The sequence below is a fragment of the Bombina bombina genome, chromosome 6 (genome assembly GCF_027579735.1).
Source record: "Bombina bombina isolate aBomBom1 chromosome 6, aBomBom1.pri, whole genome shotgun sequence".
Classification (NCBI taxonomy): Eukaryota; Metazoa; Chordata; class Amphibia; order Anura; family Bombinatoridae; genus Bombina; species Bombina bombina.
Genome location: NC_069504.1, coordinates 653,958,318 through 653,977,536, shown reverse-complemented (window position 1 = coordinate 653,977,536; position 19,219 = coordinate 653,958,318).

Below are 19,219 nucleotides of genomic sequence, written 5' to 3'. Positions count from 1 at the left end.
TGATACACAGTCCACACAACAAAATCACATTCTTTCTGACACAAACAAACACACAATCTTGCTCACGCACATATACACACTCAGGAACAAACACACACTCTTGCTCACACACACACTCTTGCTCACATATACACACTCAGGAACAAACACACACTCTTGCTCACATACATATACACACTCAGGAACAAACACACACACTTGCTAACACACACTCTTGCTCACACAGATACACACTCAGGAACAAACACACACTCTTGCTCACACACATATACACACTCAGGAACAAACACATACACTTGCTCACACACACACTCTTGCTCACACACATATACACACTCAGGAACAAACACACACTCTTGCTCACACACACACTCTTGCTCACACACATATACACACTCAGGAACAAACACACACTCTTGCTCACACACATATACACACTCAGGAACAAACACACACTCTTGCTCACACACACACTCTTGCTCACACACATATACACACTCAGGAACAAACACACACTCTTGCTCACACACACACACACAGGAACAAACACACACTCTTGCTCACACACACAGGAACAAACACACACTCTTGCTCACTCACACACACATACACAAACAGGTACAAACACACACACGTGATCACACACAGGAACAAACACGCAACCTTGCTCACTCACACACACACATACACAAACAGGTACAAACACACACACACACAGGAACAAACACACACTCTTGCTCACTCACACACACAGGAACAAACTTGCACACTTGCTTACAGTGACACACACATACATATAAAACCCACTTTAACACAAATAGAGAAACATTCACACTTTCATAATAGTTGCTGACACTCTACCACTTACAGCACAACTCCAGGAGCTGGACTTCATTCTGAGCATTAGCTAGCTCCCACACCTATTCTGCATCTCCATTCCACCTCAGCAGCATTTAGAAGCACAAGCCACTACCGTTTTTGTGAGTCACTGCACAGGAACCTCAGAATAAGGGAACAAGCAGACTGTGCTAAAACAGGACTGAAAATTACAATAAAGCAGCTGTGTCACAAACGGTGCAGCAGCAATGTGAGGTAAAATAAATATATAAACAGTTTGGCAGTCCCTGGGACCCCATTTGGGGCCCTTTCTCTCCCTCAGTGCTGCAAGCACATGATGAGCTTGCACCCTATGATTTCTCTCCTCTTTCCCCAGATACATTTAGTGTGTATGCAACTGTTCCTGTATCTTCATTCCACACATTTGTACCTGATGATCCCTATCTCGCCAGTACTGCAGCTACTCTGTGTGGCTACATCTAATGAATCTCTCTCCTTGTCTCCTAGGCCCCGATGTTCAAAACATCAACAGACCGACAAGAAAATGCCTGTTTGGTTTCGCCAGGCTCACAGTCCGTCAGTCTGTCGATATATTAAAAAAAAGTAGGCTAAATCTCACTGTGCCAACAAGTGGCGATGTGTCTCCCATAGGAAATGAAAGGGATCACAGCTTCACCAAAAGTCCGCCGACATCACGACTCGTCAGCACTAACAGCGGGGGGGGTGTTCATATCTGAATATACAGCACAGACAGTGCATGTGTGTTCGCTGAAACAAAAAGAGGTTTCTGCGTAGGAACACTTAAAATAATGCATACCTAACCTTACTTTTACTAAACCTACATATCCTGCTTCACACTGGAAAATGTTGCCACTGAAAAGGTAGCGAGACAAATATGGCTGCAAACCTGTACCTAATCTGCAGGGCAACTCTAAACTAGATTTAGAGTTTTGTCGGTAAAGACCCGCGTAGCTAATGCTGCTTTTTTCCCCAACGAACCTTTCCAACAACGCTGGTATTTAGAGTTGTCTGAGGGGCTGCGTTAGGCTCAAAAAAGGGTGCGTTGAGCCTAACTTAGCTCCACTTCAACTCTCAATACCAGCGTTGCTTACGGTAGCGGTAAGCTGGGAAAACGTGCTCGTGCATGATATCCCCATAGGAAACAATGGGGCTGAGCTGGCTGGAAAAAAAAAACTAACACCGGCAAAAAAGCAGAGTCCAGCTCCTAACGCAGCCCCATTGTTTCCTATGGGGAAACAAAAGTTATGTCTACACCTAACAACCTAACATGAACCCTGAGTCTAAACACCCCTAACCTTACACTTATTAACCCCTAATCTGCCGCCCCCGACATCGCTGATCCCTGCATATTATTATTAACCCCTAATCTTCCGCTACGGACACCGCTGCAACCTACATTATCCATATGAACCCCTAATCTGCTGCCCCTAACACCGCCGACCCCTATATTATATTTATTGCCACCTAATCTGCCCCCCCCCCAACGTCGCCGCTACCTAACTACACTTATTAACCCTTAATCTGCCGACCGGACCTCACCGCCACTATAATAAATGTATTAACCCCTAAACCGCCACACTCCCGCCTCACAAACACTATAATAAATAGTATTAACCCCTAATCTGCCCTCCCTAATATCGCCGCCACCTACCTACAATTATTAACAAATAATTATACTGTAGCTATTTTACTGATTACTTTGGGGCATGCAACGCAAAAAGCCCTTTTAAAGGCTGGTAAAAGAGCTGATTACTTTTGTATTTTAGAATAGGGTAGGGAATTTTTTATTTTGGGGGGCTTTTTATTTTATTAGGGGGCTTAGATTATGTGTAATTAGTTTAAACTGCTTGTAATTCTTTTTTATTTTTTTTAATTTAGTGGGGGGGGTTTGTATTATAGAATAGTTTATTTAATTGTATTTAATTGTAGGTAATTTATTTAATGATAGTGTAGTGTTAGGTTTAATTGTAACTTAGGTTAGGATTTATTTTACAGGTAATTTTGTAATTATTTTAACTAGGTAGCTATTAAATAGTTAATAACTATTTAATAGCTATTGTACCTACTTAAAATAAAGTTGCCTGTAAAATAAATATAAATCCTAAAATAGCTACAGTATAATTATTTGTTATATTGTAGCTATATTAGGGTTTATTTTATAGGTAAGTATTTAGATTTAAATAGGAATAATTTAGTTAATTTTAGGAATATTATTTCGTTTAATATAAATTATATTTATGTTAGGGGGGTGTTAGGGTTAGAGTTATGTTTAGGGGTTAATAACTTTATTATAGTAGCGGCGATGGTGCGGACGGGAGATTAGGGGTTAATAATTGTAGGTAGGTGGCGGCGATGTTAGGGAGGGCAGATAAGGGGTTAATACTATTTATTCTAGTGTTTGCGAGGCGGGAGTGCGGCGGTTTAGGGGTTAATACATTTATTATAGTGGCGGCGAGGTCCGGTCGGCAGATTAGGGGTTAATAAGTGTAGTTAGGTAGCGGCAAAGTTGTGGGGGGCAGATTAGGGGTTAATAAATACAATATAGGGGTCAGCGATGTTAGGGGCAGCAGGTTAGGGGTTCATAAGTATAATGTAGGTGGCGGCGATGTCCGGTCGGCAGATTAGGGGTTAAAGATTTTTATTAGAGTGGCGGCGATGTGGGGGGGCCTCGGTTTAGGGGTACATAGGTAGTTTATGGGTGTTAGTGTACTTTAGAGCACAGTAGTTAGGAGCTTTATATTCCGGCGTTAGCCCATAAAGCTCTTAACTACTGACTTTTTTCTGCGGCTGGAGTCTTGTCGGTAGAGGGTCTACCGCTCACTTCTCCCAAGACTCTAAATACAAGCGTTAGGCAGAACCCATTGAAAAGATAGGGTACGCAATTGGCGTAAGGGGATCTGCGGTAGCCTGGAATCGCGGTAGGGAAGTGAGCGGTAGACCCTTTCCTGCCTGACTCTAAATACCAGCGGGCGGCCAAAAGCAGCGTTAGGACCCCTTAACGCTGCTTTTGACGGCTAAAGCAGAACTCTAAATCTAGGCATAGGAAAATATTGCACTACTAGCGGTTTCCCAATTAAAATGCAGGTTACTCCCCTGGAACGCCCAGCTATCTCCCACCGAATGACTATATCTACATTATGTCTGCGATCTACCTTACTAATAAAGACAAAAAAATCAAAACACCTTCCTATTAAAACTATAGGACCTATGTCAAAACATGTATATACGTTTCATTTATATGCATTTTCTTGTATAATGCATATTATTTCAAACTATTGTTTTGAATTTAAACAGCTGTCTTTTTTTTGCCTGTTTTGTTTTTTTAAACAATAATATTTGTTTTTCGTCATATAAATATGTTATAAAAGACAGACTTAATGGCAAATTTATAGTTTTATATAACTGCATGATATTTCAAAGTTTAACAAATGCTGTTACGTAAAAATTTAAAGTTGCAGCTACCGACTTTTATAACAATTATATAATGAAAAATAATTGTTTATTGTTTAAAAAAACAACCGAGCATGCAAATTGTTTAAATTCAATAAAATTATTAAAATAATATGCATTATACAAAAAATGTATATACATATAAAGCTCCTCCAAACTATTAACCCCTTATGTGCCCTCACCCCCAGCTCGCCCTAACCCCTCTACAAAATTAACCCCTAACCTGCCAGAACCCCTCATCATTATTAACCCTTTTAATTTGAACCCCTAGACCGCCACAACCCCACCACTATAAACTACCTACTGTAGTTAACCCCTAAACCACCACATCCCCTATTGCAAACTATTCCCTGACCTACTAACCCCCTAATATCCCCATTGCAAATCACCCATACACTACTTAAGACCCCTAACCCATCTGTACTTAAAAATAAAAATCCTATCTTTAAAAATTCCTAATCTAAAATCCTTATCCTCAAAAAAAACGTTTTAAAAAAAATGCCCTGAAAAGGGCATACGTTATTTAGCTCTTTTACCATGAAAATAAAAATTGCCCTGAGAAGAGTATTTTTCAGGCATTGTCCTAAAGTAATTTCAGTTCTTTTGCACTAAAAAATAAACATCTTAAAAATGCATAACCTAAAACCCCTATCGTAATAGAAATAGCGTTTATTATATTGGCTGATTTAAATTTGGATTTTAAAATCAGCCAATAGAAATGCAATGGCACACTTATCTAAGGGGGAACCTCGCATTCAATCTTCAATGTGCTGCGGTAACAGCATGAAGATGACATTCATTAGAAAAAAAAGAACACGGATAGTGTGGAAGACGGAAGAAGACACATTGGATGGAAGAGGACAGCTCCAGAGGAGCTCTGCCATGGAACAAGACAGAAGAGGAGCATAGCCAGAGCTTCCCACCTAAGGAGTCGGACTCAAGTTGGAGTACAACTTGGGTAAATAATTAGAAGACTGAAAGTACAGCACATTACACAATGAGAAAGAATCAATGGGATCAATTTTGTCAGCAAACCCTTATTCTGATTACAATTAACACTGAAGATTTTTTTTTATAGCAGACATTATTTATTTATTAAAATAATAGGTGATAGGCAGTGTCATGAGATGCAGGACATATGCAGGACACAGCAATGATGGTACAACTCTATTTTATTACAGAGCATAGCAATACACATCCAGACAGGTTGATTGTACTAAACTAACTGCGACACAGGCACCGGACCTAAGCCCCGCCCACCAGCTAGTGACATCACATCCTGCTATCATCACATCTTCCCCTTTTTCAAAGGCAAAGCATACATTCACATATATTAAACAACAAGGTACACCAACAGGGTATACACAACATTTTGTTTTAGAACATTATAAAAAACAGATAGATTAGAAAACATGAACAAACAAATTACATCCTGACTTGGACATCGGGGTAGACTACCCTAGTCCACAGTGACCATGGGATTATTCTGCCCATACTTCCGGTCACTGTTCTAGCTAAAGTCAGTCCCTGTATCGGGCCGGAAGCCTCACCACTCTTCCGCTTGATGTAACTTTGCATGAATTGTCCTCTGATACAGAAGATGGTGAACAAGAGTCTGCTGGAGGCAAAGATATATCCCCGCTATGATCTTGCTGAGGGGAAGGCACCTCTCTTAGAACAGGAGATCCCACCGGCGGTGGTACTGAGGTATCCGGTTCCAGACTCTCAGGTACAGGCTGAAGATGTCTTCGGTTACGGCGTGTAACCGTCCCTCCCTCTGTAAGGACTGTGTAAGACCTTGGTTCTGGAGAGCGGCCCACTACCGTAGCAGGCGTCTTCCATTTCTTCTCATCATCCAGTTTAATTCTGACACTTTGGCCCGCTTTCAGTTCCTGTAAAGGCCTGACAGAATGTCTCCTGTCGTAGAAGAAACGATAACCCTTTTTGGCCTCTTCATCCCTCCTAAGGACTTCGTCCCGAGGAACAGGGCCAGGCGGCTTGAAGACACCCACTGAGGGTAAAGTGGTGCGAATCTGGCGTCCTAGCATCAGCTGTGCCGGGCTAAACCCGGTGGCTTGAATGGGCGTCGCCCTGTATGACAAGAGGGCTAGGTACGGTTCAGATTGCTTTAGGATGAATTTTGTTGTTTGAACTGCCCTTTCAGCCATTCCGTTGGCCTGCGGATAATGTGGACTTGACGTGGAATGTACAAAATCATATTCCCTGCTGAAGGCACTGAACTCTGTAGAAGCGAACTGCATGCCATTATCACTCACCAGCTCCATTGGAATGCCCCAGCGGGCGAACAAGCTCTTCAGGCGAATGATAACGGCCTGACTTGTGATATCATTCAGGGGTGCTATTTCCAAATACCTGGAATAGTAGTCGATAACAACAAGAAACTTTTTCCCGTGCAGTTCGCACAAATCAGCAGCTATTTTCTGCCACGGCCCCGCAGGCAGCGGAGTAGACATTAAGGGCTCCCTTCTCTGAGTAGGCCGGCGTTCCCGGCAAAAGGCACATTTAGACACGTAATTTGCAATGTCGGAGCTGATCCCAGGCCACCACACAGCTGTAGCTGCTCTTTCTCTGCACTTTGTAATGCCTAAGTGGCCATCATGAATCCTGTTTAACATCTCCTTCCTCATGCTGACAGGAATTACAATACGGTCTTGGAACAGCACCAACCCCTCCAGCTCCGTGAGCTGCGACCTCTCTGGCTGGTAAGCATTTAAAGACATCCAGGCTGCCCGGCTCTCGGGCCAGCCATCTCTTATGTACCTTATAACTTCTTGCAGATCTGTGTCCAAATATGTCTCTTTCTTTATCTCTTCCAGTTTCCTTGAAGAAATGGACTTAGAGGCCAGAACTGAATCAACATACACTTTTACATCCGATTCTGTAGAGGATTCTTCAGCAGCAGCCAGCGGGAGCCTGGACAGTGTATCTGCCACAACCAGCTGCTTCCCCGGCACATGCACTGCCTGAACATTGAACCTGAGCAGTCTCATTAAAAGTCTCTGGCATCTCAAGGGTGTTTTGTCGATGTCATAAGAATTGATAAGAGGGACTAGCGGTTTGTGGTCAGTTTCCAGACTAAATTTCTCCAAACCCACTAGATAACGCTGAAAGCGCTCACAGGCCCAAACTGCAGCCAGGCACTCTTTCTCAATTTGAGCGTATTTTGACTCCGCAGCCGTCAGTGTGCGGGAACAGTAGGCGATGGGCTGTAGTTTGTTGTCATTCAGCTGCAGGAGTGCAGCCCCCAACCCATAACTGCTTGCATCAGCACTAACCACAGTCTTTTTTGAAGGGTCGTAGAACCCCAGCACTGGGGCAGACCCCAGCAGGGACTTAGCATGCAGGAACGCTTTTTCTTGTGAGGGTCCCCAGACCCAGGCAACATCTTTCTTAAGCAACTCTGTGATAGGGTGCAAAACTGTAGATAAATCTGGAAGAAACTTGCCCATGTAATTTACTAGGCCCAATATCTGTCTCAGCTCATGTACATCAGAAGGGCTTTTCATCTGTTCGATAGCCCGAATTTTCTCGGGGTCCGGCTTGATGCCATCCCCGTTGATGATATGCCCAAAGTAGCATAATTCAGTTTTCCTAAAATGACATTTTTCTTTATTCAGCTTCAGCCCAGACTCTTTGATAGCCTGCAGCACACAACTCAAACGCTGATCATGCTCCTCCACTGTAGACCCATACACTAGAATGTCGTCCATGACGACTGCTGTGCCCACGTGGCCACTCAGGAGAGAACTCATTTCCCTCTGAAAGATCTCAGGAGCGGAGGATATCCCAAAGGGAAGTCTGCAGAAACAGAACCGACCTACCGGAGTGATAAAGGTAGTCAGTTTGCGGCACTTTGGATCCAGGGGGATCTGCCAAAAGCCGCTAGAAGCGTCTAATGTGGAAAAGAACTTCGCCCCAGCCAACTTCGGGGCTATATCTTCCAGTGTCGGCAGCACAAATCTCTCCCTCTTCACTGCCTCATTCAACCTTTTCAGGTCCACACAGATGCGCACCTTTCCGTTTTTCTTTGCAACTGGAACAATGGGGGCACACCAATCAGTCGCTTCAACAACCTCTTCAATAACCCCCATAGACTTCATGCGCATGAGCTCTTTCTCCACTTGAGGCATGAGCGGGAACGGAATTCTACGAGGAGTAGAAATACTGTACGGGACTGCGTCACTTTTAAGTGCTATACGGACAGGTTTGCAGCTCAGTAGGCCCAACTCGCCAAACATATCTTCAGAGATCTCATTCACTCTGGCCACGAGGCCCAAGTCACAGGCTGCTTTTCTGCTCAATAAACTGTTAACACACTGACCTCGGTTCACATGCACCCACATGGTGAACTTCCTTTGTTTGTACTCACAGCTGGCAAGAAATTTCCCCACACAATCAATGCGGCCACCAGGACTATGAACATTTGTAGTAACCTTCGCCAGCTGGGGCTGTCGAGGCAGTCTCATAAATTCAGCAAAAGACATTACAGTGATATCTGCTCCTGTGTCAATCTTAAAATCAACATTGGCTCCCATTACAGTAAAGGTAACTTTCCAATCTTCCTCTGAGCTTGTCCGTTCCACAACAGACCCCACAAAAGACACTTCCTGACCCTCCTGGTCACTGTCCACCTGCATCTCCTTAATGTATTCAGTTTTACACACCACTTCAAAATGGCCTATTCTGTTACATTTTCTGCATCTTTTATCTCTGGCCGGGCATATAGCACTCTGATCATGAGCCCGGTAGCATCGGCCATGTTGCGCCCATCCACTTCTAGGCCTTTCCAGTACTTTAGATCTACCGCTCACACTGTGCCTTTCACTAGCAATTTTCCTAGAATGTTGTACTTCATCCACAATACTCTCAGACCTCAGATCAGCACTTTGCTTTTTCACCAGTTCACTCTGGCGGGCCATCCTAATAGCCCCGTCTAATGTTAAATCAGGCTCTAACTGCAGCTTCAGGGAGACTTCAGCATCTGCAATTCCAATAACTATTCTGTCTCTGATTTGCTCTTCTTTAGCAACACCAAACTCACAGAATTCAGCTAATTCATACAGGCTGCGCAAAAATGACTCCACAGATTCTCCCACACGCTGATTACGTTTGTGAAAACAAGCTCTCTCATGAATCACATTTCTTTTGGGCACAAAGTGGGCACTGAGTTTATCCATAACTATATCAAAGTTAACTTCTTCCCCTTCTTGGAAAGTAAAAGCATTGAACACTGGCTCTACATCTTTCCCCATAGAGTATAAAAGAGAATTAACTTGTACTTCACCACTCTCCTTGTTCAGTTTGGATGCAATCCTGAAGCGCTGAAACCGCTGACGCCATGTGGGCCAAGCTGCAGGCTGAGAAAAGTCAAAAGGCTCAGGTGGGGTAAACTTTGACATCGTCATCATCAGAAACAGAAGCGTAGTCCAGAACTTCTGACACCATGTCATGAGATGCAGGACATATGCAGGACACAGCAATGATGGTACAACTCTATTTTATTACAGAGCATAGCAATACACATCCAGACAGGTTGATTGTACTAAACTAACTGCGACACAGGCACCGGACCTAAGCCCCGCCCACCAGCTAGTGACATCACATCCTGCTATCATTACAGGCAGGTCTTGCAGTTGGGATCTGGATGGCCAGTGGCGGCTGGTGACTTTTGAAGATGGGGGAGCACTAGCCCCGCCCCTCAGACGGCTCCGCCCATTTTATTGTGTGTGTATGTATGTATATATATATATATATATATATATATATATATATACACATATACATACATACACACACACTATGCCAGTTACATTAACACATTCTTGTACAAGGTGAGGGCAGTGTGTTATGTGTATTACTGTGTGTGGTATGTACATAACTAACCTGAAAGACAAGAGCACCACATACACCCTGCAGTTACTATATATATATATATATATATATATATATATATATATATATATATATATATATACTGGGTACAAGAGTCCTGTTACTGGGGCAGTATAAGGACATATATATATTTATAAAGTCCTTATACTGCCCCAGTGACAGGACTCTTGTACCCAGTATATATATACACCCAGAGACAAGCAGAATACACTTTTTAATAATGTTTAATACACACACTGTCTGACACTAACGTAGCCAGCCATCATAGCAAGCCACTATCCTGACACCCAGAGACAAGCAGACAATATATGTATTAAACATTATTAAAAAATGTATTCTGTTTGTCTCTGGGTGTCAGGATAGTGGCTTGCTATGGCTGGCTACTTTAGGGTCAGACAGTGTATGTATTAAACATTATTAAAAAGTGTATTCTGAAACTAAAGTAGCCACTAGCCAGCCATCATAGCAAGCCACTATCCTGATTCCTGACACCCAGAGACAAACACAATACACTATTTAATACACACACTGTCTGACACTAAAGCAAAAGAGTTAAAAGGGGCTGTATCCAGCTGTACACTGCAGGAGCACACAAAAAAGAATTTGTTAATAAACAGAGCTTATTTATTGCTGACCCCTGCCCTTAGTCAGTGCCCTGAGCCCTCTTACCTCCATTTGATTTGTATTTTCTACTGTAGCTGCACGTAGTGAGCTGCCCCCTGAATTGAACGGACAGCACAGAACCACAGGCCGGGAGAAGGGGGGGAGAGAAGTCAGTGAGGGGGGCAGCAGCAGCACAGGGAGGGTAACTTAAGTGCTAGCAAGGCTCAGATTTCAGGGAAAGACTAGTGCTACCGTACAGTACAGCATGCTGCTTACTTTCCATCTGTCTGTTCTGAATACTTTCTCTCTCCCCTTGCCATAGAAACACAGATCTGCAATTAAAGGTAAAGAAAAAAAAAAGAAACTGCTTGTTGAACTGTTTACTGCGGCAATATCATGAGGGCTGGAGCACTGTAATCAGTTCAACAAGCAGTTTCTTTTTTTTTCTTTACCTTTAATTCCAGATCTGTGTTTCTAGGACAAGGGGAGAAAGAAAGTATTCAGGACAGACAGATGAAAAGTAAGCAGCATGCTGTACTGTACAGTAGCACTAGTTTTTCCCTGAAATCTGAGCCTTGCTAGCACTTACCCTCCCTGTGCTGCTGCTGCCCCCCTCACTGACTGTTCTCTCCCCCTTCTCCCTGGGCCGGGCTGGACAAATGCCTCTCACTGCAGTCAGTGCACAGTAAAGGCTGAGGTCTTCCTTTGGGCTGCTCGTGGAAGCCACAAGCAGATTGCTGCACCGCTCTCTCACAATGGTGATTCTGTGATCTCAACTGGTGTTTGAGTAACATTATGCGCACTGTTTTTTTCTGATAGATATCACTTGTTGCGTGAGACAGACATTCTATTGAATCTATTGTGCAGTGTCACTATATGTCCGCTCACGCAACAAGTGATATCTATCAGCAAAAAACAGTGCACATAAGGCTACTCAACCACCACCTGAGAGATCACAGAATCACCATTGTGACAGATTCTAACACATTGTGACCGGCAAAAACAGGACACAGTCCACTCACTGACCTGACATGACTGAGGACTTGAGACTTGGCAGCAGCTCCATCCGCTTCACTTTCCCGCGTCCAAGCCCGGCACGCCTCCCCAGCAGCTCTGATAGCTGATTGACTGTCCGGATTAGCTCCATCATGGAGGCGGTTATAAGGAACCGCCTCTAGTGATGCCACTGCCTCCACACACACAGCTCTTAGTGTGCGAGTGTCACGTGAAAGCTGGCTCTCGCACACTAAGAGCTGTGCGGTAAGGAGACCTATGGGCTGGCCTGTAGGTGGCGCTGCTGTCAACTTAAAACTGCAGTGGAGCATGGAGTATTTTTTAATTTAATCAGCAAAAAGGTTTAAAAATGTATTTATTTTTTTTATTTCTCACTCTTTTTTTTTTTTTTTTGTTCATCAGGGGTCAGGGGGCATCAGGGGTCAGGGGGTTCACGTGCTCAAGTGCTCCTATAGAGGAGCCTCCACTGTGGATGGCTAGTATATATAATAGAGTCAGAGAAAGTTAATATATATCATTCGTATGATAGTTTTCTTCTTTTGCTCTTTTATTTAATACAATAGAACCGGACTCTTTATCTGCACCTCCACTACTAGGGATGTGCATTTGTTTTCAGAGGAAAGTATATTTGTACCAAAAAATGAGTGTACCAACAAAAGTTAAGGAAAACGAACAATTACTGACAAAATTCATCAGTATTTATTTATTTCCTTTAAACTGATTTTTAAGGCTTTATTACTTACCTTAACCCGCTTTGGAAAATGAGGCTTAGTTCGCTCAGCACCCAGGGCCTTCACTAACTTTCCTGGGAGCCGAACTGTTAAGCCTCCTACTTTGTTCATAGTCAGGTATCATCCTCCATAAAGCAGTGAAAAAGTAGAGGGACAGACAGTTAGTGTATTTAAAATGAAGGATAGCATTAATGGGTTAAAAACTATCTTGATGTTGACTTTTTAATTCAGCTGTTAGGACAATCCTTGGAAAACTGATTACCTAAAGAAAAGGTCAAATGGTTTGTGCCTCTGCGCTCTCATTCTATGAAACCTTTTATGTTACTTGAATAAATGGACTGAAAAAAGCTTTCCGGACCTGGAACCCTACAGCTGGGTAACATTGAACAAAACCATTGTGGATAAAAATCAATGATTTTTTTATTTACATAGGATTTTTTTTAAATAAAATGCTTTTTGAGGAAAAATGTATCTAAAGATAGTTTATATTTAATATACATTATAATCTAAAGGTTATTCATTCTGAAATATATATTCGTTTTTTATTATATAGAAAGATGCTGTATGTTCATGGATTTAATAATGTTTAATTTTTTTTTGGTTCATAAATTCCATTAATCCATTCCAGGTGTCATGCTCTCCAAGAGGTTTCTATAAGATTATTTTGGGCATTTTTTTCTATCTTGAAGATATTATTTATCATTGGTTTTGTAGTTCTCAAAACTGTGAATTTGTGTCTGAAGACATAACAAGCCCCTTCTTCACAGCAAAAATGTTGTAATTAGGAAAGAGGGTTTCAGATTGAGCATACAATTTCCAGATTTACTTCTATTATCAAATTTTCTTAAAGGGACAGTCTACACTAAAATTGTTATTGTTTAAAAAGATAGATAATGCCTTTACTACCCATTCCCCAGCTTTGCACAACAAACATTGATATATTAATATACTTTATAACATTTAAACCTCTAAATTCCTGCCTGTTTCTAAGCCACTATAGACAGCCTCTTAATCACATGCTTTTTATTTGCTTTTCCCAACAGTAGACTGCTAGTTCATGTGGGTCATATAGATAACATTGTGTTAACGCCCGAGGAGTTATTTAAGATTTAGCACAACACAGTACTAAATACAAGTCAATAGATAATAAATACAAAGTCATGTGATCAGGGGGCTGTCAGAAGATGGTTGGATACAAGGTAATCACAGAGGTAAAAAGTATATTAATATAACTGTGTTGGTTATGCAAAAATAGGGAATGGGTAATAAAGGGATTATCTGTCTTTTAAAACAATAACAATTATAGTATAGACCAGTGTTTTCCAAACTGTGTGTCGGGACACACTAGTGTGTCGGCAGCAGTGTGTAGGTGTGTCCCTGCTTCAGCATAATTTTTTTTTAAATGTAAAAATTTTTAAAAAATTGTTTTTGGGTTTCTGACTTTCCGCTTGCCTGCTACGCATATCACATGGTTGACACGTGATTGATACCTAGGGGGTCACAGATCATCTTAACCTATTGGCGCAGCTCAGTGGGAACTGAAACTATTCCCATTGGTGGCTTTGGCGGCACATTGGCTCCTGACTGCACTCACCGAGCTCTGAGGGCGGCAGCTTAAATGCTGAGCTGAAATCAGTGGGGTTTTGTTTGCAAATAGCTCCCAGTAGTGCATTGCTGTTCCTGTCCTTGATATATGGATAGGAAGGGGAAGCTTAAAAATGCGAGTGTCTAATATTCCACCAAATATTCATAAACTGTGTTCATCCCATCAACCTCATACATCCCATTAAAATAGTAAGTAGCTATTGGTGTTATTAAACTGTTTTTTTAATTCTTGCACATACATACTGTTACTTAAATACATTTCATTATTATATCATTGTATGTGTCCGTATCTCTTAAAACAAGTTAGTTTAACCTCCTGTTTGCTAGTACAACTGAATTACTGTGTCGCGAAATGATGTAGGTCTAAAAAGTGTGTCACAGACATGAAAAGTTTAGAAAGCTCTGGTATAGACTGTCTATAATTCTTTTGGTATCCTCAGTTTAAGTAGAGCAATGCTCTACTGAGGCCTAACTGAACACATTCAGGCCCATTTATCAAAGGGCTTGCGGACCTGATCCGACACTGCGGATCAGGTCCGCAAGACCTCGCTAAATGCGGAGAGCAATACGCTCTCCGCATTTAACATTGCACCAGCAGCTCACAAGAGCTGCTGGTGCAACGCCGCCCCCTGCTGACTCGCGGCCAATCGGCCGCCAGCAGGGAGCTGTCAATCAACCCGATCGTATTCGATCGGGTTGATGTCTGGCGATTCCTGTCCGCCTGTTCAGAGCAGGCGGACAGGGTTATGGAGCAGCGGTCTTTAGACCGCTGCTTCATAAGTTGTGTTTCTGGCGAGTCTGAAGACTCGCCAGAAACACGGCCCTTCAAGCTCCATACGGAGCTTGATAAATGGGCCTGCAGGAGTAAGACAGTGACAAGCAGCTACCTCACAGTAGTGCATTGCTTCTGAGCCTATCTATGTATGCTTTTCAACAATGGATTCCAAGAAAACAAAACAAATTAGATAAGTGGAGTAAATTGGAAAATTGTTTTAAAATTGCATGTTCTTTCTGAATCATGAACGTTTATTTTTCCCTTTAATGCCATTGCTCCCCTGCAAATCTATGTACACAGAATCAACCCATACTATGTTTTAAAAAGCTCACTGGATAGAAGATTGTTTGGAGTGGAATATATCGGCACAAGGACCTAAGTGCATTTCAAATGAAATATAATGTTATAGTTTAAGTTAAATTAAACTATTTAAATGAATATTATTAAGGTAATCATTATTTTTCTATTTCCAATAAAGTACAGCTGAAACGATCAAATATGAATGATTAACCTCTTAAACTGGGAATAGTTCACCTCCCAATAATTTCACTGATTTCAATGATCTATCTATGCATATCTAATAATATATAACCAAATCAGTAATGTCTGATATAACTGGAAAAATAATCTGAAAACGTATTATTATAAAAATAAAAACCTTGATTTAAATTTTGATTTAATTCAGTCTTACTGACTAGTGGTTTCAAATGGGATTTAAATCAATTTGCTTTAAATAATATCCACCCTGAACAAAACACCTTCATGGGAAGATGTTGAGAGAATGTCATGTTTCATCAAAACTGTACAATCTGTTCAGTTGGTTGAAAATGAAATATATGATAAATATGTCTGAATAACAGACTGCTGATAAAACTTTGCCAGCTCAACGATAGATCGAAATGGTCCCTCCTGGGCCAGTGCTAGGATTTTGAATAGAAAGGTAAAGACCTATTTTGCTGCCCCTCCTCCCATCCCAAACAAATCATTATTCCCTGACATTACTTCCTAATAAAATGTTCTAGTGATATGTTAAAGGGACAGTCTACTTGAAATTGTTTAAGATAGATAATCCCTTTATTACCCATTCCCCAGCTTTGCATTTAAAAAATGCTAGGATTTACCATCACTAAAAATAAACTGTAGTTTTGGTTATCAATTATTTAACCCTTTCCTGCCTGGGTTAAAGTGTCTACATCGGAACAAGTGTTCTGATGTAGACAAATTGAAATCACGCGATCATGCACACGATCGCGAGATTTCATTTATTGGATCGGGTCTGACCTTAGCGAGGCTCTGACCTTAGCGAGTTGCCGCGGCACAGACTGGGTGAGTTTAGCACCCTTTGTTTAATAAGTGATAACTGAAACTACAGTGTATTTTTAGTGATGGTAAATCCTAGCATTGCCAATAACCCAAACAAGTGAGTTTGAGGTGATTTATTTCTGCCACCTAGGATAAAAAGCAGAGACTGGACTTAAATTTGTGGTTGCATACTCATTCTTGCAAGCCTGAACTACAAGTTCTCAGAAATGAATCTTGATAAATGTTTCAAGCTCTACAATAGATCACATTAACATGCAGTGGAGTACTGGTGAATTTAGTCCAGGGAACTAGTAAACTTGCAGTTCTTTTAGACAAGTGTCACTGTATAGTAAAGATCACAAACATTTATACACTATCACCAAGATTACAAGTTGTGCGCTAAACCCGGTGTGTAAATAACGCAAAAAAATTAGCGATATCGCACTCTCCATAGCGCTGCCATTACAAGTTTCACAAAAACCTTCTTGTTCTGTACGTTATGGTGCATTAAGCTCCATACCGCACAAAAGCCAAACCCTGACTTGACATACTCGTGCACGTTTTCCCCCATAGACATCAATGGAGAGAAAGTGTTAGAAGAAAAACTAACACCTGCGATCGCGGAATGGCGATTGCTATAACGCAACCCCATTGATGTCTATGGGGAAAAGAAAGTTATGTAAAAAACTAACACCCAAACATAAACCCCTAGTCTAAATACCCCTAATTCGCTGCCCCCCGACATCGCCGACACTAAATAAACCTATTAACCCTGAATCTGCTGCCCCGACATTGCCGACACTAAATAAAACTATTCATCCCTAAACCGCCGCTCTGTATTGCTAAACCTAAATAAACCGATTAACCCCGAAATTAACCTAACATTAATATTTAAAAAAATTAAAATAAAATAAAAATAAAAAACTAAATAACAATACTAAAATATCCTAACATTACAAAAAAAACCACTAAAATTACGAAAAATAAAAAAACACTAAGATTACAAAAATAATAAATGAAATTATGCAAAATAATAAAAATTAAACCTAATCAAAAACAAAAAAGCCACCCCAAAATAAAAACACCCCCTAAGCTAACAATAAACTACCAATAGCCCTTAAAAGGGCATTTTGTAGGGCATTGCCCTGAAGCAATCAGCTCTTTTTAATATTTTTATAAATGACTTGGAGCAAGGATTAAATAGCGACATCTCTATTTTTGCAGATGATACTAAGTTAAGTAAGGTCATTAGGTCAGAGCAGGATGAACTCTCTTTGCAAAGGGATTTGCTAAAATTAGAACTATGGGCAAGTGAATGGAAAATGAGATTTAATACGGAAAAATGTAAGGTTCTACATTTTGGAAGTAAAAATAAGCAGGCTATGTATTTTTTAAATGGGACAAGACTTAGCCAAACACAGGAGGAAAGGGATTTGGGAGTAGTAATAGATAACAAGCTAAAGATGAGTGCACAATGCAGGGCAGCGGCTTCAAAGGCTAATAAGATACTAGCATGTATTAAAAGAGGCATTGATTCAAGGGAGGAAAGCATAATTCTGTCATTATATAAAGCCCTGGTAAGACCTCACCTTGAGTTTGGAGTGCAGTTCTGGGGACCGATTGCTAAAAAAGATATTGCAGAACTAGAAAAAGTTCAGAGAAGGGCCACAAAGCTAATAAGGGGATTGGAGAAATTAACCTATGAGGAGAGGCTAGCCAAACTGGGTCTGTTCTCTTTAGAAAAAAGGCGCTTGAGAGGTGACATGATTACTTTATATAAATATATTCAAGGCCCATATACAGAGATGGCAGAAGCTCTTTTTATTCCAAGAAAATTGGTTCTGACAAGAGGTCATAATTTAAGGTTGGAGGAAGGGAGATTTAATCTCCTGCAACGGAAACGTTTTTTCACTGTAAGAGCAATAAAATTGTGGAACTCATTACCAAAGGAGGTAGTGAATGCCAATACCATAGATACATTTAAAAATAGTCTGGATAAATTTCTGTATATAAACAAAATTCATGGATATGATTGCTAGTATTAAATGGGTCACATTTTAATGGGGTTATTTAAGCTTAACTGGAGCTTTTTGTAAGTATTTTAGATTTGTATAGGTTGAACTCGATGGACTTCAGTCTTTTTTCAACCTTATCTACTATGTTACTATGTATGTTTTATCTAAAAATGTACAAAGTCCCCCATAACAGTAACCCCCGCCCCACCCAACCAACTGCCCAAAATAAAAAACCTAAGTCTAAAAAACCTAAGCTATCCATTGCCCCTAAAGGGGTATTTGTATGGGCATTGCCCTTAAAAGCAAAATCATCTCTTTTGAGTCCATAAAAAAGCCCTAATCTAAAAAAAAAAACCCACACAAATCCCCCCCCCCCAAAAAAAAAACTAACACTAACCCCAGAAAATGTACTCACCATTCCTGAAGTCCGGAAGTCCAGGCGGAGCAAAGTCTTCATCCAGGCAGCGAAGATCTTCTTTCAGGGCGGCACCATCTTCCATATTCTTCCCGGAGGTGCGGAGCGGTCTTTGACAATGCACAGATCCAGAGCGCTGGTCCTCTTCTGGAGCGCTGGTCCTCTTCAGCAGCGGCAGTCTTCAGCGACGTGGATCCTCTTCATGTGATTGTCCGCCGCACACTCAAGCTTGAATGCAAGGTACCCCTTTTATATTGGAGTACTGTTGCATTCCTATTGGCTGAAATATTCAAATCAGCCAATAGGATGAGAGCTGCTTAAATCATATTGGCTGTTTTTGGTAATTTTTCGTAGGGTTAGGATTTTTTAATATTGTAATTTAGTTTTTTTTTTAAAGTTTATTTAATTTTTTTAAAATAGTAATGTTAAGTTAATTTATAGTTTAATCTTAGTTTTTTTTTATTTCACAGGTAAGTTTTTATTTATTTGAAGGTAGTTATATTGTAAGTTTAATTTAAAATTAGGGGGGTGTTAAGTT